This window comes from Vespa mandarinia, chromosome 1 (assembly GCF_050613455.1).
Source record: "Vespa mandarinia isolate Hongniang chromosome 1, ASM5061345v1, whole genome shotgun sequence".
NCBI classification, from domain to species: domain Eukaryota; kingdom Metazoa; phylum Arthropoda; class Insecta; order Hymenoptera; family Vespidae; genus Vespa; species Vespa mandarinia.
The window spans coordinates 2,257,501-2,270,000 of record NC_140810.1 but is presented as its reverse complement, the minus strand read 5'-3'; the positions used below and the strand labels follow the sequence as shown (position 1 = coordinate 2,270,000).

At 32.2% G+C, this 12,500-nt stretch overlaps 1 protein-coding gene across 20 annotated transcripts in view; it reads right to left on the bottom strand.

The window, feature by feature from the left end:
• Positions 1 to 12,500, bottom strand: part of by (focal adhesion protein tensin) — a 172,506-nt gene that overhangs the window by 17,297 nt on the left and 142,709 nt on the right. The window lies entirely within an intron of this gene.

Below are 12,500 nucleotides of genomic sequence, written 5' to 3'. Positions count from 1 at the left end.
ATAATTGGGAATATGCGTACATTGCCACACACGACACACGTTGAATTTTCCTTCCGGGCAAATGATACTTCGCAAAAAACGATTTGAACACATAAACGAAGAATGAATCATAATATGAAAGAGTAGTTTAGGGATAATCACGATGACTACTGTTTTCTTTTCATTTCTTTCATTTCTTTACGTAAATTTGACGAATTTGAAATTTGAACGTCGAATACGAAATTCGATGAAATTCAATGTGATCTTAATGATCGAATGGAATTACAGAGATATAATGCACGAGAAGATAACAAATAGACGTATAGATAGATAGATAGATAGATAGATAGATATAGATAGATATCTACCATGTTGCATATATATATATATATATACACCATGAGAGTATCTCGAAGTATACATACGTATGTAAGTACTTAACACGTGCAAGTTGCAGCTGCTATTATAACGCCATAACTGCAGATCGTACATACATATATATATACATGTATACATATCTATTATATACGTGACTGTATATTTATATATATATATATATATATATATATATATATATATATGGGAAAGGCTAATATCAGGTCATATAAGAATTCACGATGATTTATTACTGGAAATCATACGTTCACGTGACTGTAAATTTTTTCAACGAAAATCTACGATTTCCGATCGGTCTAAAACATCGTTAGATTTTGAAAATGAAACGAATGAATTATATCGTTCTTAGGTAAGTCTTATATCTCAAATATAATTTATAACTGTTCGAATATGAGAATGAAAATCGTAATGATTTATCACGGAGGAGGAGAAAAAATATATATATAGAGAGAGAGAGAGAGAGAGAGGAAGAAAGAGAAAGAGAGAAAGAGAGAGAGAGAGAAAGTATCCCTAATGCAATAGAATTTATTTAAACAAAAACGATTTGTTTTAATCATTTATATTCTTCAGAAATCTTAAGAAATTAGTAAAACACGTGGCAGCAGTTGTTATTTCTCTTCAACTACGTCAAAATGAAATAAGGTTAATAGAAGGGAAACAACGTAATAAACGATATCTTTACGAGCGTTGGTCGAGTTACGTTACCAAGGCAAAAACACTTTCTTAACATTCTATAATTCGTAATACGGCAGAGATAAACGAAGTTTCTTCTCTTATTGGTATCACTTTATCCATATAACGATGTATACTCGTGTAAAATATTTATTAGACTTCGATCTCTAAAAACGTGTTCTTACAAATTTAGTTTGTTCTTTTCCTGTATGTAAGATAAGAAGACGAAGAAGAAATAGAAGAAATAAAAGAAGAAGAAGAAGAAGAAGAAGAAGAAGAAAAGAATGAAGATGAAGATGAAGATGAAGATGAAAAAGAAGGATGGGAACTTTACAAGGAAGAAACTAGAAATCTAAAACAAGAGATTCGCGTGACCGTAGTGATGGCTTTTACATACATAGCGTGACGATTCTTCAGATCTTACGAACTGTTTCAATTTCGCACTACTACCGCTGGTACCGTTTTCTATTTGATCATATCTAATACCTATTTACTGATTCTCATGCGTGCACGCGATATATCGTAAGCATGGTTAACGTTATATACGGAGTTAGAAGGTAAGGAATAGAATAGATGTATATATGTATATGTATATATGTATGTACCATGAGCATAGAATAAAATGAACGCGCGGTGCCTATGTTACCAGTGTTACGCGTCGAAGTAAATATGGTAATTAGATTCCGGTGTGGAGACGTCATCGCTTTGAAGTCTGTTCGTTTCTCTTTCTCTCTTTCTCTCTTTCTCTCTTTCTCTCTTCCACATACACACACACACATACACACACACACACATGCACACAAACACATGCTCTCTCTCTCTCTCTGTCTCTGTCTCTGTCTCTATTCTTGTTCTTTGAACGTACCCTCGTCCTTTCCGACGGTACGATCACGCCTACATGCTCGGTAGTAAAGTTTTCCATGCTTAGGGCGGCGAAGGGTTTCTATTCATCGACGAAAGGCGGCCCGTTATTATCTTCTTCTTCTTATTTTTTTTCTTTTTTTTTTTCTTTTTTTTCTTTTTTTTTGGAGTAAAAGAGTAAAAGGATAAGAAGAAGAAATAGAAGAAAAAGAGGAAGAAGAAGAAGAAGAAGAAGAAGAAGAAGAGGGAAAAAGATAAAGATGATGAGGATAGTGGGCGAGAGGTGCTTATTGAACGTACAAACGAAAGAAAAAGCGATGGAGATAGAGAAAGAGAGAGAGAGAGAGAGAGAGAGAGAGAGAGAGAGAGAGAGAGAAAAGCGAACGAATTACTCGTTTGTCGACCTTATAGAGATTCATGAGACGCCGATGGGAAGTGGGCACCGATCCAGACAGAATATACCGTCCTACCCGGCAATGACAAAATGCCGACAGCGAGACTAGGGCGTGGTATTTTTCTCTTTCTCTTTATCTTTCTTTCTTTTCCTCTCCTTCCCCTCTCTCTTTCTCTCTGTCTCTCTCTCTTTTTCTCTCTCTTTCGTTCTCTATCTCTCTTTCTCTCTCTCTCTCTCTCTCTCTCCCTGTCTGTTTCTTTCTTTTTCTTTCTTTCTCTTCTTCATTCTTCACTTAGGGAGAAAAAGATAGGCAGAAAAAGGACAGGGAGAAAAAGGGACATTCGCTAATTTTTTCGTTCCTGTTCCTTTTTTTCTTTTCTTCTTTTTTTTTTCTTTTTCTCTTTCTTTCTTTCTTTTATCCAAGACTCCAGAGAACTCCAAAAGAACGGGGAGGTAAGAGGGAAGAGGGAACGAAGAACAGAACCAGTTTATCGATGGTTAACTCGATGTACACTTCTTACGATTGCTCGACCTTCGAGATCTGTAGGTATCGTTTCTTCTTTTTTCTTCCTTTTTTTTTCTTTTTTTTTTTTTTTTTTTTGAAGGGGAACAAGAAAGAAAGAAAGAAAAAGGAAACGATTTATCAGATTATTTTTTCTTCTTTCTCTATCTCTCTCTTTCTCTTTCTCTTTGTCTCTCTCTCTCTCTCTCTCTCTCTCTCTCTCTCTCTCTCTCTTTAAAAAATTTCATTTCTTTTTCTATCATCGATGATATCATAGGTGAGATTATGAATATATCGATTATTAACAGTAGATATAATATAAACATAGTAATTATCGTTTATTATTATTAATTATCGTTATTATTATTTTCTTTTTTTTTTTTTTTTTTTCATTGGAATATATTAATTAAACTAGTCGAATCGAAAGATTTATTCTTCGTTGAAAGAAACGTTAACGTAAGTCGTTAGCTACACTTATTAGATAAGGAAAATAACGCGAATGGTATCGCGGAGAGGAGTGCTTATATGCGAAATTCAGATTAGTATCAACTTCCTTGAATCATTATCGATAAACTCGATCCGTTTTTACGAATGGTCACGTAGCACATCAACATCGTAGAGATATACAGAATGAGACAGAATGAGAGAGAGAGAGAGAGAGAGAGAGAGAACGTCGCGATACTTTTTCTTGAATAAATAAATAGATTAATTTTATTAAAATTCAATGAAAACGCGCATTGGGATTTAACAATTTTTCTTATACATTGAATTTGTCATAAAAAAAGATCATGGAAAATCCTTGTGGTATCCTTGATAAAGAAATTCAAGGACGTGTTATATGTTACCAAATAAGGAAACGAAATGAATGATAAATCATATTTCGCTCTGATTGGGAAAAATTCATAAAATTTTCTCAAATTATTATTATCAATAAATAATTACCTTTAAGTTTATATATATGATATATATATATATATATATAGTAGGTATATATTTTCAAAAAGGATGAGAAGATTCGTAATATCCGTAATTCGAATTCAATATATATCACTATCGATCATTTTTATTTCTTTTAAAGATCAATCAAAAAATGGATAAGATGAATCTATCGATAAGATTGAAGACGTCAAAGAATCCGTATTCGCGAATCACGTCAACAACGTCACGACGATGACTATGACGACGATGACGGTGACGACGACGACGACGACGACGACGACGACGACGACGACGATGATGATGACGGCGAAGTTAGGCGAGAAAACAAGACACGTACCGTTCACCGGGAGCACAGAAACAGCACTGTTCGTTGCAAATGCTCCGCGATGGTGTTCTCACCACTACTACATATATACATACATTGACTCCACGAGTATACCGCTGTATCTCGTCATCATCATCGCCTCGTCCTACGCAAGAAACTTTGCTTGCTTTCTTACTAGCTAGCAAGCTAGCTAGCTAGCTAGCTAACTAACTTTGCTAGCTGGTTGACTGGCTAGCTAACATCGATGAGATAGAAGTAACTAAATAAATGAATTTCTTTATGAACGTAATGATGATTATAATAATAATAATAATGGTGATGATGATGATGATGATGATGATGATAATGACGATGGTCTTTGGTAATTTTTTTAAAGATATTATTTTTATTCTTCTATTCGACGTTTATAAAAGTGAAAGAAAAACAGAGGGAGAGAGACAGAGACAGAGAGAGAGAGAGAGAGAGAGAGAGAGAGAGAGAGAGAGAGAGAGGGAGAGAGAGAGAGATGATAATGTATTAGTACGTGTATGTGAATTTACTTTCCAACACGGACTCAAGTTGCTTTCGAGAGTGTCCTTTCGAATATATTGTAAACGCAGTCACACATATATAGACGAATATATAAATGTATTACGTGTAGATATACACATATATAGACGCATATACATATATACATGTGTATATATATATATATATATATATACATATATATATGTAATGAGTATTGGTGGCATTCACATTCGCAAAGATCCCTCTCTACTACAGTCATTCGGTTGGCCTCCCGTCGTCGGTCCTTCTACGGCAACTCTCCACTCCACATAAGCAGGTTTCCTCCGACGTCTTCGTCTTCGTCACCGATCGCGTGCGTCCATATCACGGAGCTGACGTATTTTACGCGAAAGAAAAAAAGAGAGAGACAGAGAGACAGGCAAGGAGAGAGAGAGAGAGAGAGAGAGAGAGAGACATGAATGATATAAAACAATATTTCCACATGAACTATCTAAATTAGACTAAACTGATATATATATATATATATATATATATATATATATATATATTCTAAAAAAAGATTATGTATTCGTTTTAATATAATAAATAAAAGAAAAAAAAAAAGAAAAGAAAAAGGAAAACAGAGAATTGAACTATAATAAATTAATATGCCGTATTAAATATGAAAATGAATGGAACTATAGAAATCGAATGATTTTATCTATCAAGGAATATTGATTTTCATTCTATGTAATAACAGAGGATTTACAAGATTACCAACGTGTTATGGCTAAGATAGGCTCTCTCTCTCTCTCTCTCTCTCTTTCTCTTTTTCTCTCCTTTTAAAATGAGATTCACGCAAATTAGTATACAGAAACGATTGAACGAGTGAATATAAGCCTTATGTATGTGTACCTTGTACTCGCCAACTGTGGCCGGTGTAAATGAATGGGTTGTAATTAATAATTCATCGTTTAGCAATATAACCACATGGTAACGTTCGAACATTTATACATATGTATATATATATATATATGTATATGTATGTATATATGTATGTGTTTTAAAAGCGAATAAACGAATATTACTTCTTCCTCTTATTATTCCTCTTATTATTATTTCTCGCGTTCTATTTTTCTTTCTCTTTCTATTTCTCTTTTGACTTATTCGTTTTGCTTGGCTTTCGAACGCGTGCTGGCATAATATATATATATATATATATATATATATATATATATATACGAGTCTTAAAGTGTGTTGTCTTTTAGGTGAAGCCGCAAGAATAGATAACCCGTTAGACGATTATGAGATACTCTCAAATGGATACTAACTAGAAATTGTGTTAGTTTCTAGTTCAAACGATCGGCCGATAATTGTTGTAATTTATCATTTCAACGACTTTAACAATATATCAATGTGCCGTATAACATGTATGCGATAACTTAGTTTTTCATTAAATTTTTGTAAAGAAATAAAAAAAAAAAAAAAAAAAAGAAAAAGGCAAAGAAAAAGAGAGAAAAAAATATTTATAATTATTTCAGTCTCAATGTTTACTTTTAATACATATACTGTCATTTCTTTTTCTTTTTTCTTTTTTTTTTTTAACTTTAAAAAAAAATCGTTCATCCGAACAATTCAATCATACATTTGATAATCATTCTAATTCATTATGTCAACCAATTTTATATCCTTGAATTTATGCGCTCGTAAAATTACAACGTATCAAGTGTTTCATATTTAATTTCTCATTAAATTTTGTAATAATTAAAAGAAAAAAAAAGAAAAAAAAAAAAAAAGAAATATAAGAAACATTGATAATTTCAGTTCTGATATTTACTTTGAACAATGCTTGTTATGTTTCTTTTATTTTAAAAAATTTTTTAAAAATGAAAAAAATCTCGTTCATTCATCAAAGTTCAACTATACATTGTACTATATATTGAAATTCATTGGCTTGGAATAATTAAACAAGAAAAAAAAAAAAAAAAAAAAAGAGAAAAAAGAAAAAAGAAAAAAGAAAAAAAGAAAGAAAAAAAAAACAAAAAGAGGATACAAAAATTTTCTCGAGAATTGTACAAATAAATATTGATCGCGGGTATGCTTTTAACACACTGATGTTGCGAACGTGCCGCACGTGGTGCTCGCTAATCACGGGCCTCGACGCACGCACGTACATCGTATTTGCATCATCCACCGGTCAGTTCTCGTGCGTTGGATGCGTTGAATGAAAATAGGGTAGAGGTGGAGAGGATGAGAGGGGAACAACTTCTTCTAGCTCTTCTAATCCAGTAGCCTAATAATAACTTTTATTCGTTTCGCAGATCATAATGTAAGCTCGTGTTCTCAAGAATTTCGCATGTTAGATTTATTAAAGAAATCCTTGAAGATGATAATTGAAAAGTGAGTGAGTGAGTGAGAGAGAGAGAGAGAGAGAGAGAGAGAGAGAGAAAGTGTGTGTATATGTGCGAATTGTGCAATTATTATTTATTACATATCGTATATGATTTATAAGACGATTGTTACTATCAACAGAAAAGAAAATTCAAATTCGAATTAAATGATTTATACGTCGATAATAATACGTTAGAAATTAATGTAAATTTTTTTTGAAGATATTCATAAAATTTGTTCTTTTCTTTCTTAAATTATTATCACCATATATACATATGTATGTATAAATTTATATATATTTTGTATATAATGAACAAAGTTGAAACTTATTCTTGGAATTCGATTAATATTGAAGAAAGTTTTTATCCTTTCATCCATGAAATGAGTTCATCGGTTACGTGATGAATAATTCGATAAAAACGCTCGAAGAACTTTTCTTGATTTTTCAAGCTGGCAGCGCCACTTTTCTCAGTCTGTCTCAAATCGGTCTATTTCTACTTGGCAAGGAGTAACATTAACGGGGATAAAAACGAAAAGTTGGACGGTCCAACTTAAGAGAAGAGGCGTGTATATATACAATATACAATATATATATATATATATATATATATATATATATATATATACGTATGTATATGTTATGTATATGTGCGTGTGTATATACGTGGCATGGACGATCTGGGACAAGGACGTAGAACTGATCGGTCGAGTCGATGTTACTCGAACTGTCATTCGTCTCTTCTAAATTATCCAAACGGATGAGAAAATAAACCGTGAGAGAAAGGTTATAGTTTCTCACGATTGTTTGTAAATAATAATCGTGATAATTATTAATCCAATAAATAAAAATTAATTTTTATTTATATGTATATATTTGATAAATAAAAAAATTTCAACGAATGAGAGAGAGAGAGAGAGAGAGAGAGAGAGAGATTAATATGTTTTCTTCCTTCTTTCTCCATTTTCTTTGTTTCTCTCTTTTTTTTTCTTTTTTTTTGACAATAAGTATCTTTGTTTTCGAAGAGGATATTATTATTATTTTTTTCTTTTTTTAAGTATATTTCACCAAAAAAAAAAAAAAAAAAGAAAAAAAAAAAGAAAGGAATAAAGAGTTACTCTCGGCATGACTTGGAATAGTTTCGTACTCGACAAAGCGGTCACTATGTCGGCTCGAAAATCTTTTTCATGGTTTGCGTCCATTGGATCCTTTTGTTCGGTCGTTGGCGAAGCGACGAAACGAGAAAGTAGGAGGAAGGGTTGGCCCGATAATTTATAAAGAGCGAGCAAGTGAGAGAGAGAGAGAGAGAGAGACAGACAGAGAGACAGACAGACAGATAGACGGACAGACAGAGAGAGAGAGAGAAAGAGAGAAAGACACGGACAGAAAACGGAGAGACAAGAGGCTATTGTCTTGTCGCTCGGTCGTACGTCTTCCTACAGTTACGTCACCATTGTTTACCCCGAGCACTCCCTTCACGATTCCCCGTGTCCTTTTATTTCGTCACTTCGATGCTCGTTGTGCAACCGATTCGCCCTTTATGACCGGTTCCAAAGCACCCGTGTGAAAAACAGAGAGAAAGAAAGAAAAAAAGAGAGAGAAAGAGAGAGAGAGAGAGAGAGAGAGAGAGAGAGAAGTGACCAAAAAAATAATTATTCGTCAAATTGAAAATAATATTAGAAAAGGAATATTAGAAAATTGTTAATTTGTTAAAGACGATTAAAATGTACGACAAAAAGGGGGATGATATTTTATTATCGAACGAAGAAATTGATTTATTGTCATCGATAATTAGATAGAAATGATCGACGGCACGTCCGAAGGATATGATCAACAAAGTATTTAACAAGAAATAAATGAGATAAATCATTTTGATTGTCATATTAAAAATAATATGCGAAAATTTTCTATTGGAAAATTGTAAATCGATGATTAAAGGTGATATTAGAGATACGATAAAGAGAAAAAAAAAGAATCCCATTGGAAATAAAATAAGAAACGATATTTGATAATCGTTAATTTGTTTTAGACGATTATAGGTTACGATAAAAAGAGAAACAGTGATCATTTTCCAATCGGTGAAATTGATTTGTGAGATCGATAATTAATGGAAATGGTTCACATCCGAGGCTACTTCCAAGTACGACGACAAGATTTCCCAAAGATTACTAACCACTTGATCTACGCTTTCCAGTGAACGAACTTTCCCGCGTTAAGAATCGATTCGAGAGTTATATTTCTTTTGGGAGATCGATTTCCCCCCCCGTGTAATGCGTATACATACGTGTCTTCTATGGGATTTTATCGATTTTGGATGAAACGATTTTTATCTAAGAAAAAAAAAAAAAGAAAAAAAAAGAAAAAAAAAGAAAAGAAAAGAAAAAATTACTACATCGTATTTTCGTTCTTTCAAAGAAAATCTAAGGAGTTTGTAATATAATCGTAATTCGTAATGCTATAATAATAATAAATAATAATTAATATTAATTTATACCGATTTAAGTAGGAATCCTTCGGTCGTTCTTAGACACCAATTTTTCGTACACTAAACTTGTCATCAACCGTAGAAATTCATATACACGTAAACAATGAAATCACGCTCGATCGAACTTATCGAAGATCGAAAATCGACACACGTTAGAGTTTCGTTCGGTCACGTCGACGGCGTAGAAATGCGCGAAAACTATCTACTCTGTTCCATTCCTTCTCGTCGTTCTCGAAGCCAAGAATAAACTGGCTTGGACCCCACCACGGAAACCACCTTCTATCTTTTAACTACATTTACAACCCTATATTTTTCTCATTATATATATATATATATATATATATATATATATATATATATATATCACATATAAATATTTGATAATTTTCATTATGCTTTATTGTGAAAAAAAAAACAAGTAACTGTTTTATTTTTTTATTTATTACCTTTTTTTCTTTTTATTTTTCTCTTTCTATGAAATTATTCTCTTGTAAAAAAAATGTAATATTTTATAGAAGGGAATGTAAATACTTCTTTTTTCTTTTTTTTTTTTTTTCCTTTCTTTTCAATTTCAAATTGTCCAATATTATATAAAAGGGAATATAATTGTTTTTTCTTTTTTTTTTTTTTTTTTTCTTTTTCGTTATAAAATTTTCTCTCCTCTCTTTTATAAAATATTAATTTTTTTTTTGTCCAAAAAAATTATTTCGTATAAAAAAGATAATATTTTACATAAGAGAAAATGTTACTATTGTTTCTTTTTTCTGTTTTCTTCTTTTTCTTTTTTTTAATAAAATTATCTTCTCCCTTGTAAAATATTATCTCTTTTCTTTCCTATAAAATTATATTCTACTATGTTCAATAATATATAGAAAAAAGAATTTAGGATTTTTAAATTTAGTCGTCTACAAAATATTAATATATATTTTTGTTTTGTTATAAAATACGATGTTACTAATTATCTTCTATGTGCATCTTCATTTTATTACTTCTAATTTAAGATACAAAGAGATCGATAGTATAACGATAATAATGATACTTATTTTGTTAATAAAAAAAAAAGAGAGAGACAGAGAGAGAGAGAGAGAGAGAGAGAAAAGAACGAAACGAAACAAAACAATAATAAGAAATAATAATAATCAATGAAAAGAAAAGAATAATAATCAATCGAAGAAAGACTTGTGTATGATTTTATAGTAAACGTTTCATACGAAGGAAGTAACACAAACGTCGGCTTTGCTTTCCTTCTGTTTGCCCTTCATTCGAGAAACGTGATGTTAATTTTAGACTTGTACGTTTCCATACGTTCTATTTCTCTTTTTCTTTTCATATATATCCTCTTCGTTTTCTATTCTTCGATCGGTTAATCTCTCTACGAGAGAAGAGAATACTTTTAAAACGTATTCATTGTTTCTCACATTCTAAGAGGAATATCGATTTGGCTAAAGCAGATGTTACTTTTTCATTCAAATCTATTATCGAAAAAGTATAGAGAAATGTCGTTAGATTTTTATCTAAATTAACGCATTCTAAGTTTATGCGAGTGAGTAAATAGACGAATCAAAAAAAAAAAAAAGAAAAAAAAAGAAAAAAAAAGAAAAAAAACCAGTAAATTACCGATTCGTAAAGAAGCACTTTAAAAGATTTAACAGAAGCGTTCAAGTTGAATCGATTGAATTATTGACAATGGGATTAACTCTATATAGAATAGAAAAACGTGACAATAATTATACCTTTCATCGACGAGATAAAAGATGAATGAACGAATTGGATTCGAAGAAAATAACAAATTTATCCTTTGCAATGGAACATAGGAATCTCGGATATAAAATGTTAAAATTCAATATTTGAAAAATAAAGTACGTAGGGAAGAAAAATTTTATATTATAATGATTAATTTTGTTGGACGACTTTAGATTTACTATAAAGAAGAAGTGAAGTCTCTCTTTTCTTCGGGTTCAGTGAAAGGTTGAAATTGATTTCAACTTGGTCACACCCCAAAGTAAAAGTTGGTCAAAGGGTCGAGTTATCGAGTGGATGGTGAATGGGGATGGGGGATTGGAATGGGGTAGGGGAGAAGAGGGGGGTGATAAGAGATGGGGATGGATCGGATCGACCATCGGACGTTGTCGTGGTTATATGCTATCCGATCGGCCTAGCCTATCTTCTTCGTGCATCTATCCCCGTAACACCCTAATCTCCCCCGCTTCGCCTACTCCATCGTCCTTCTCATCCTCTTTCCCAACTTCGACCCCTTCAACGCTCATCACTTTTCCTCGCCACTTCCATCAGAACTTATTCGCAGCTTCTCCCTTCTTCTATCTGCTTTTATCCACCTTTTTCCCCTTCCTCTTTTGACCTCACACACAGAGTCCTCTTTATCGTTCTTGATGTTTCCCATTTATCTCGTTCATTTCTCTCTCTCTCTCTCTCTCTCTCTCTCTCTCGTTTCTTTCTATGTATCGTTACGAACAATTTCGATTTAACATCGTGACCAATTATAGATCTTCCTTTTATTGAAAATCCTTCCTATTATTATTTAATATATATCTCTTCGATTGCAATCTCTTTCTCTCTCTCTCTCTTTCTCTAACACATATACACACTCACATATTCACAAAGCGAGAGAGAGAAAGAGAGAGAGAGAGAGAGAGAGAGAGAGAGAGAGAGAAGAACATATATTTTTTCCTTTTTTTGTTATATTGTCGAAATAATAGTCATACATCACTACGAGATGACAATTCAATTTGTAAAGTTGATTCGAAATTGTAGAGATGAAGAAAAAAAAGAACAAAATAAACGATAAATAAATAAAAAAAAAAAAAAAAAAAAAAGACAACAATAACAAAACAATTGGAGAACGAGGAGTGAACGTACCAATGACGTTAGAGAAAAGCCGCGTTAAATACGAACACGAAGCACGTTCGAGGTCGGACATAAGATTGACGCGAAGCCAAGATCGCGAATCGAGATCGTTCGAGAGATCGAGCATACATCGAGTTTCTAGTTTCTTTTTTTTTTCTCATCTCTTTTCTCTTGTTCTCTTTCTATTTTTTTTTCTTTTTTCTT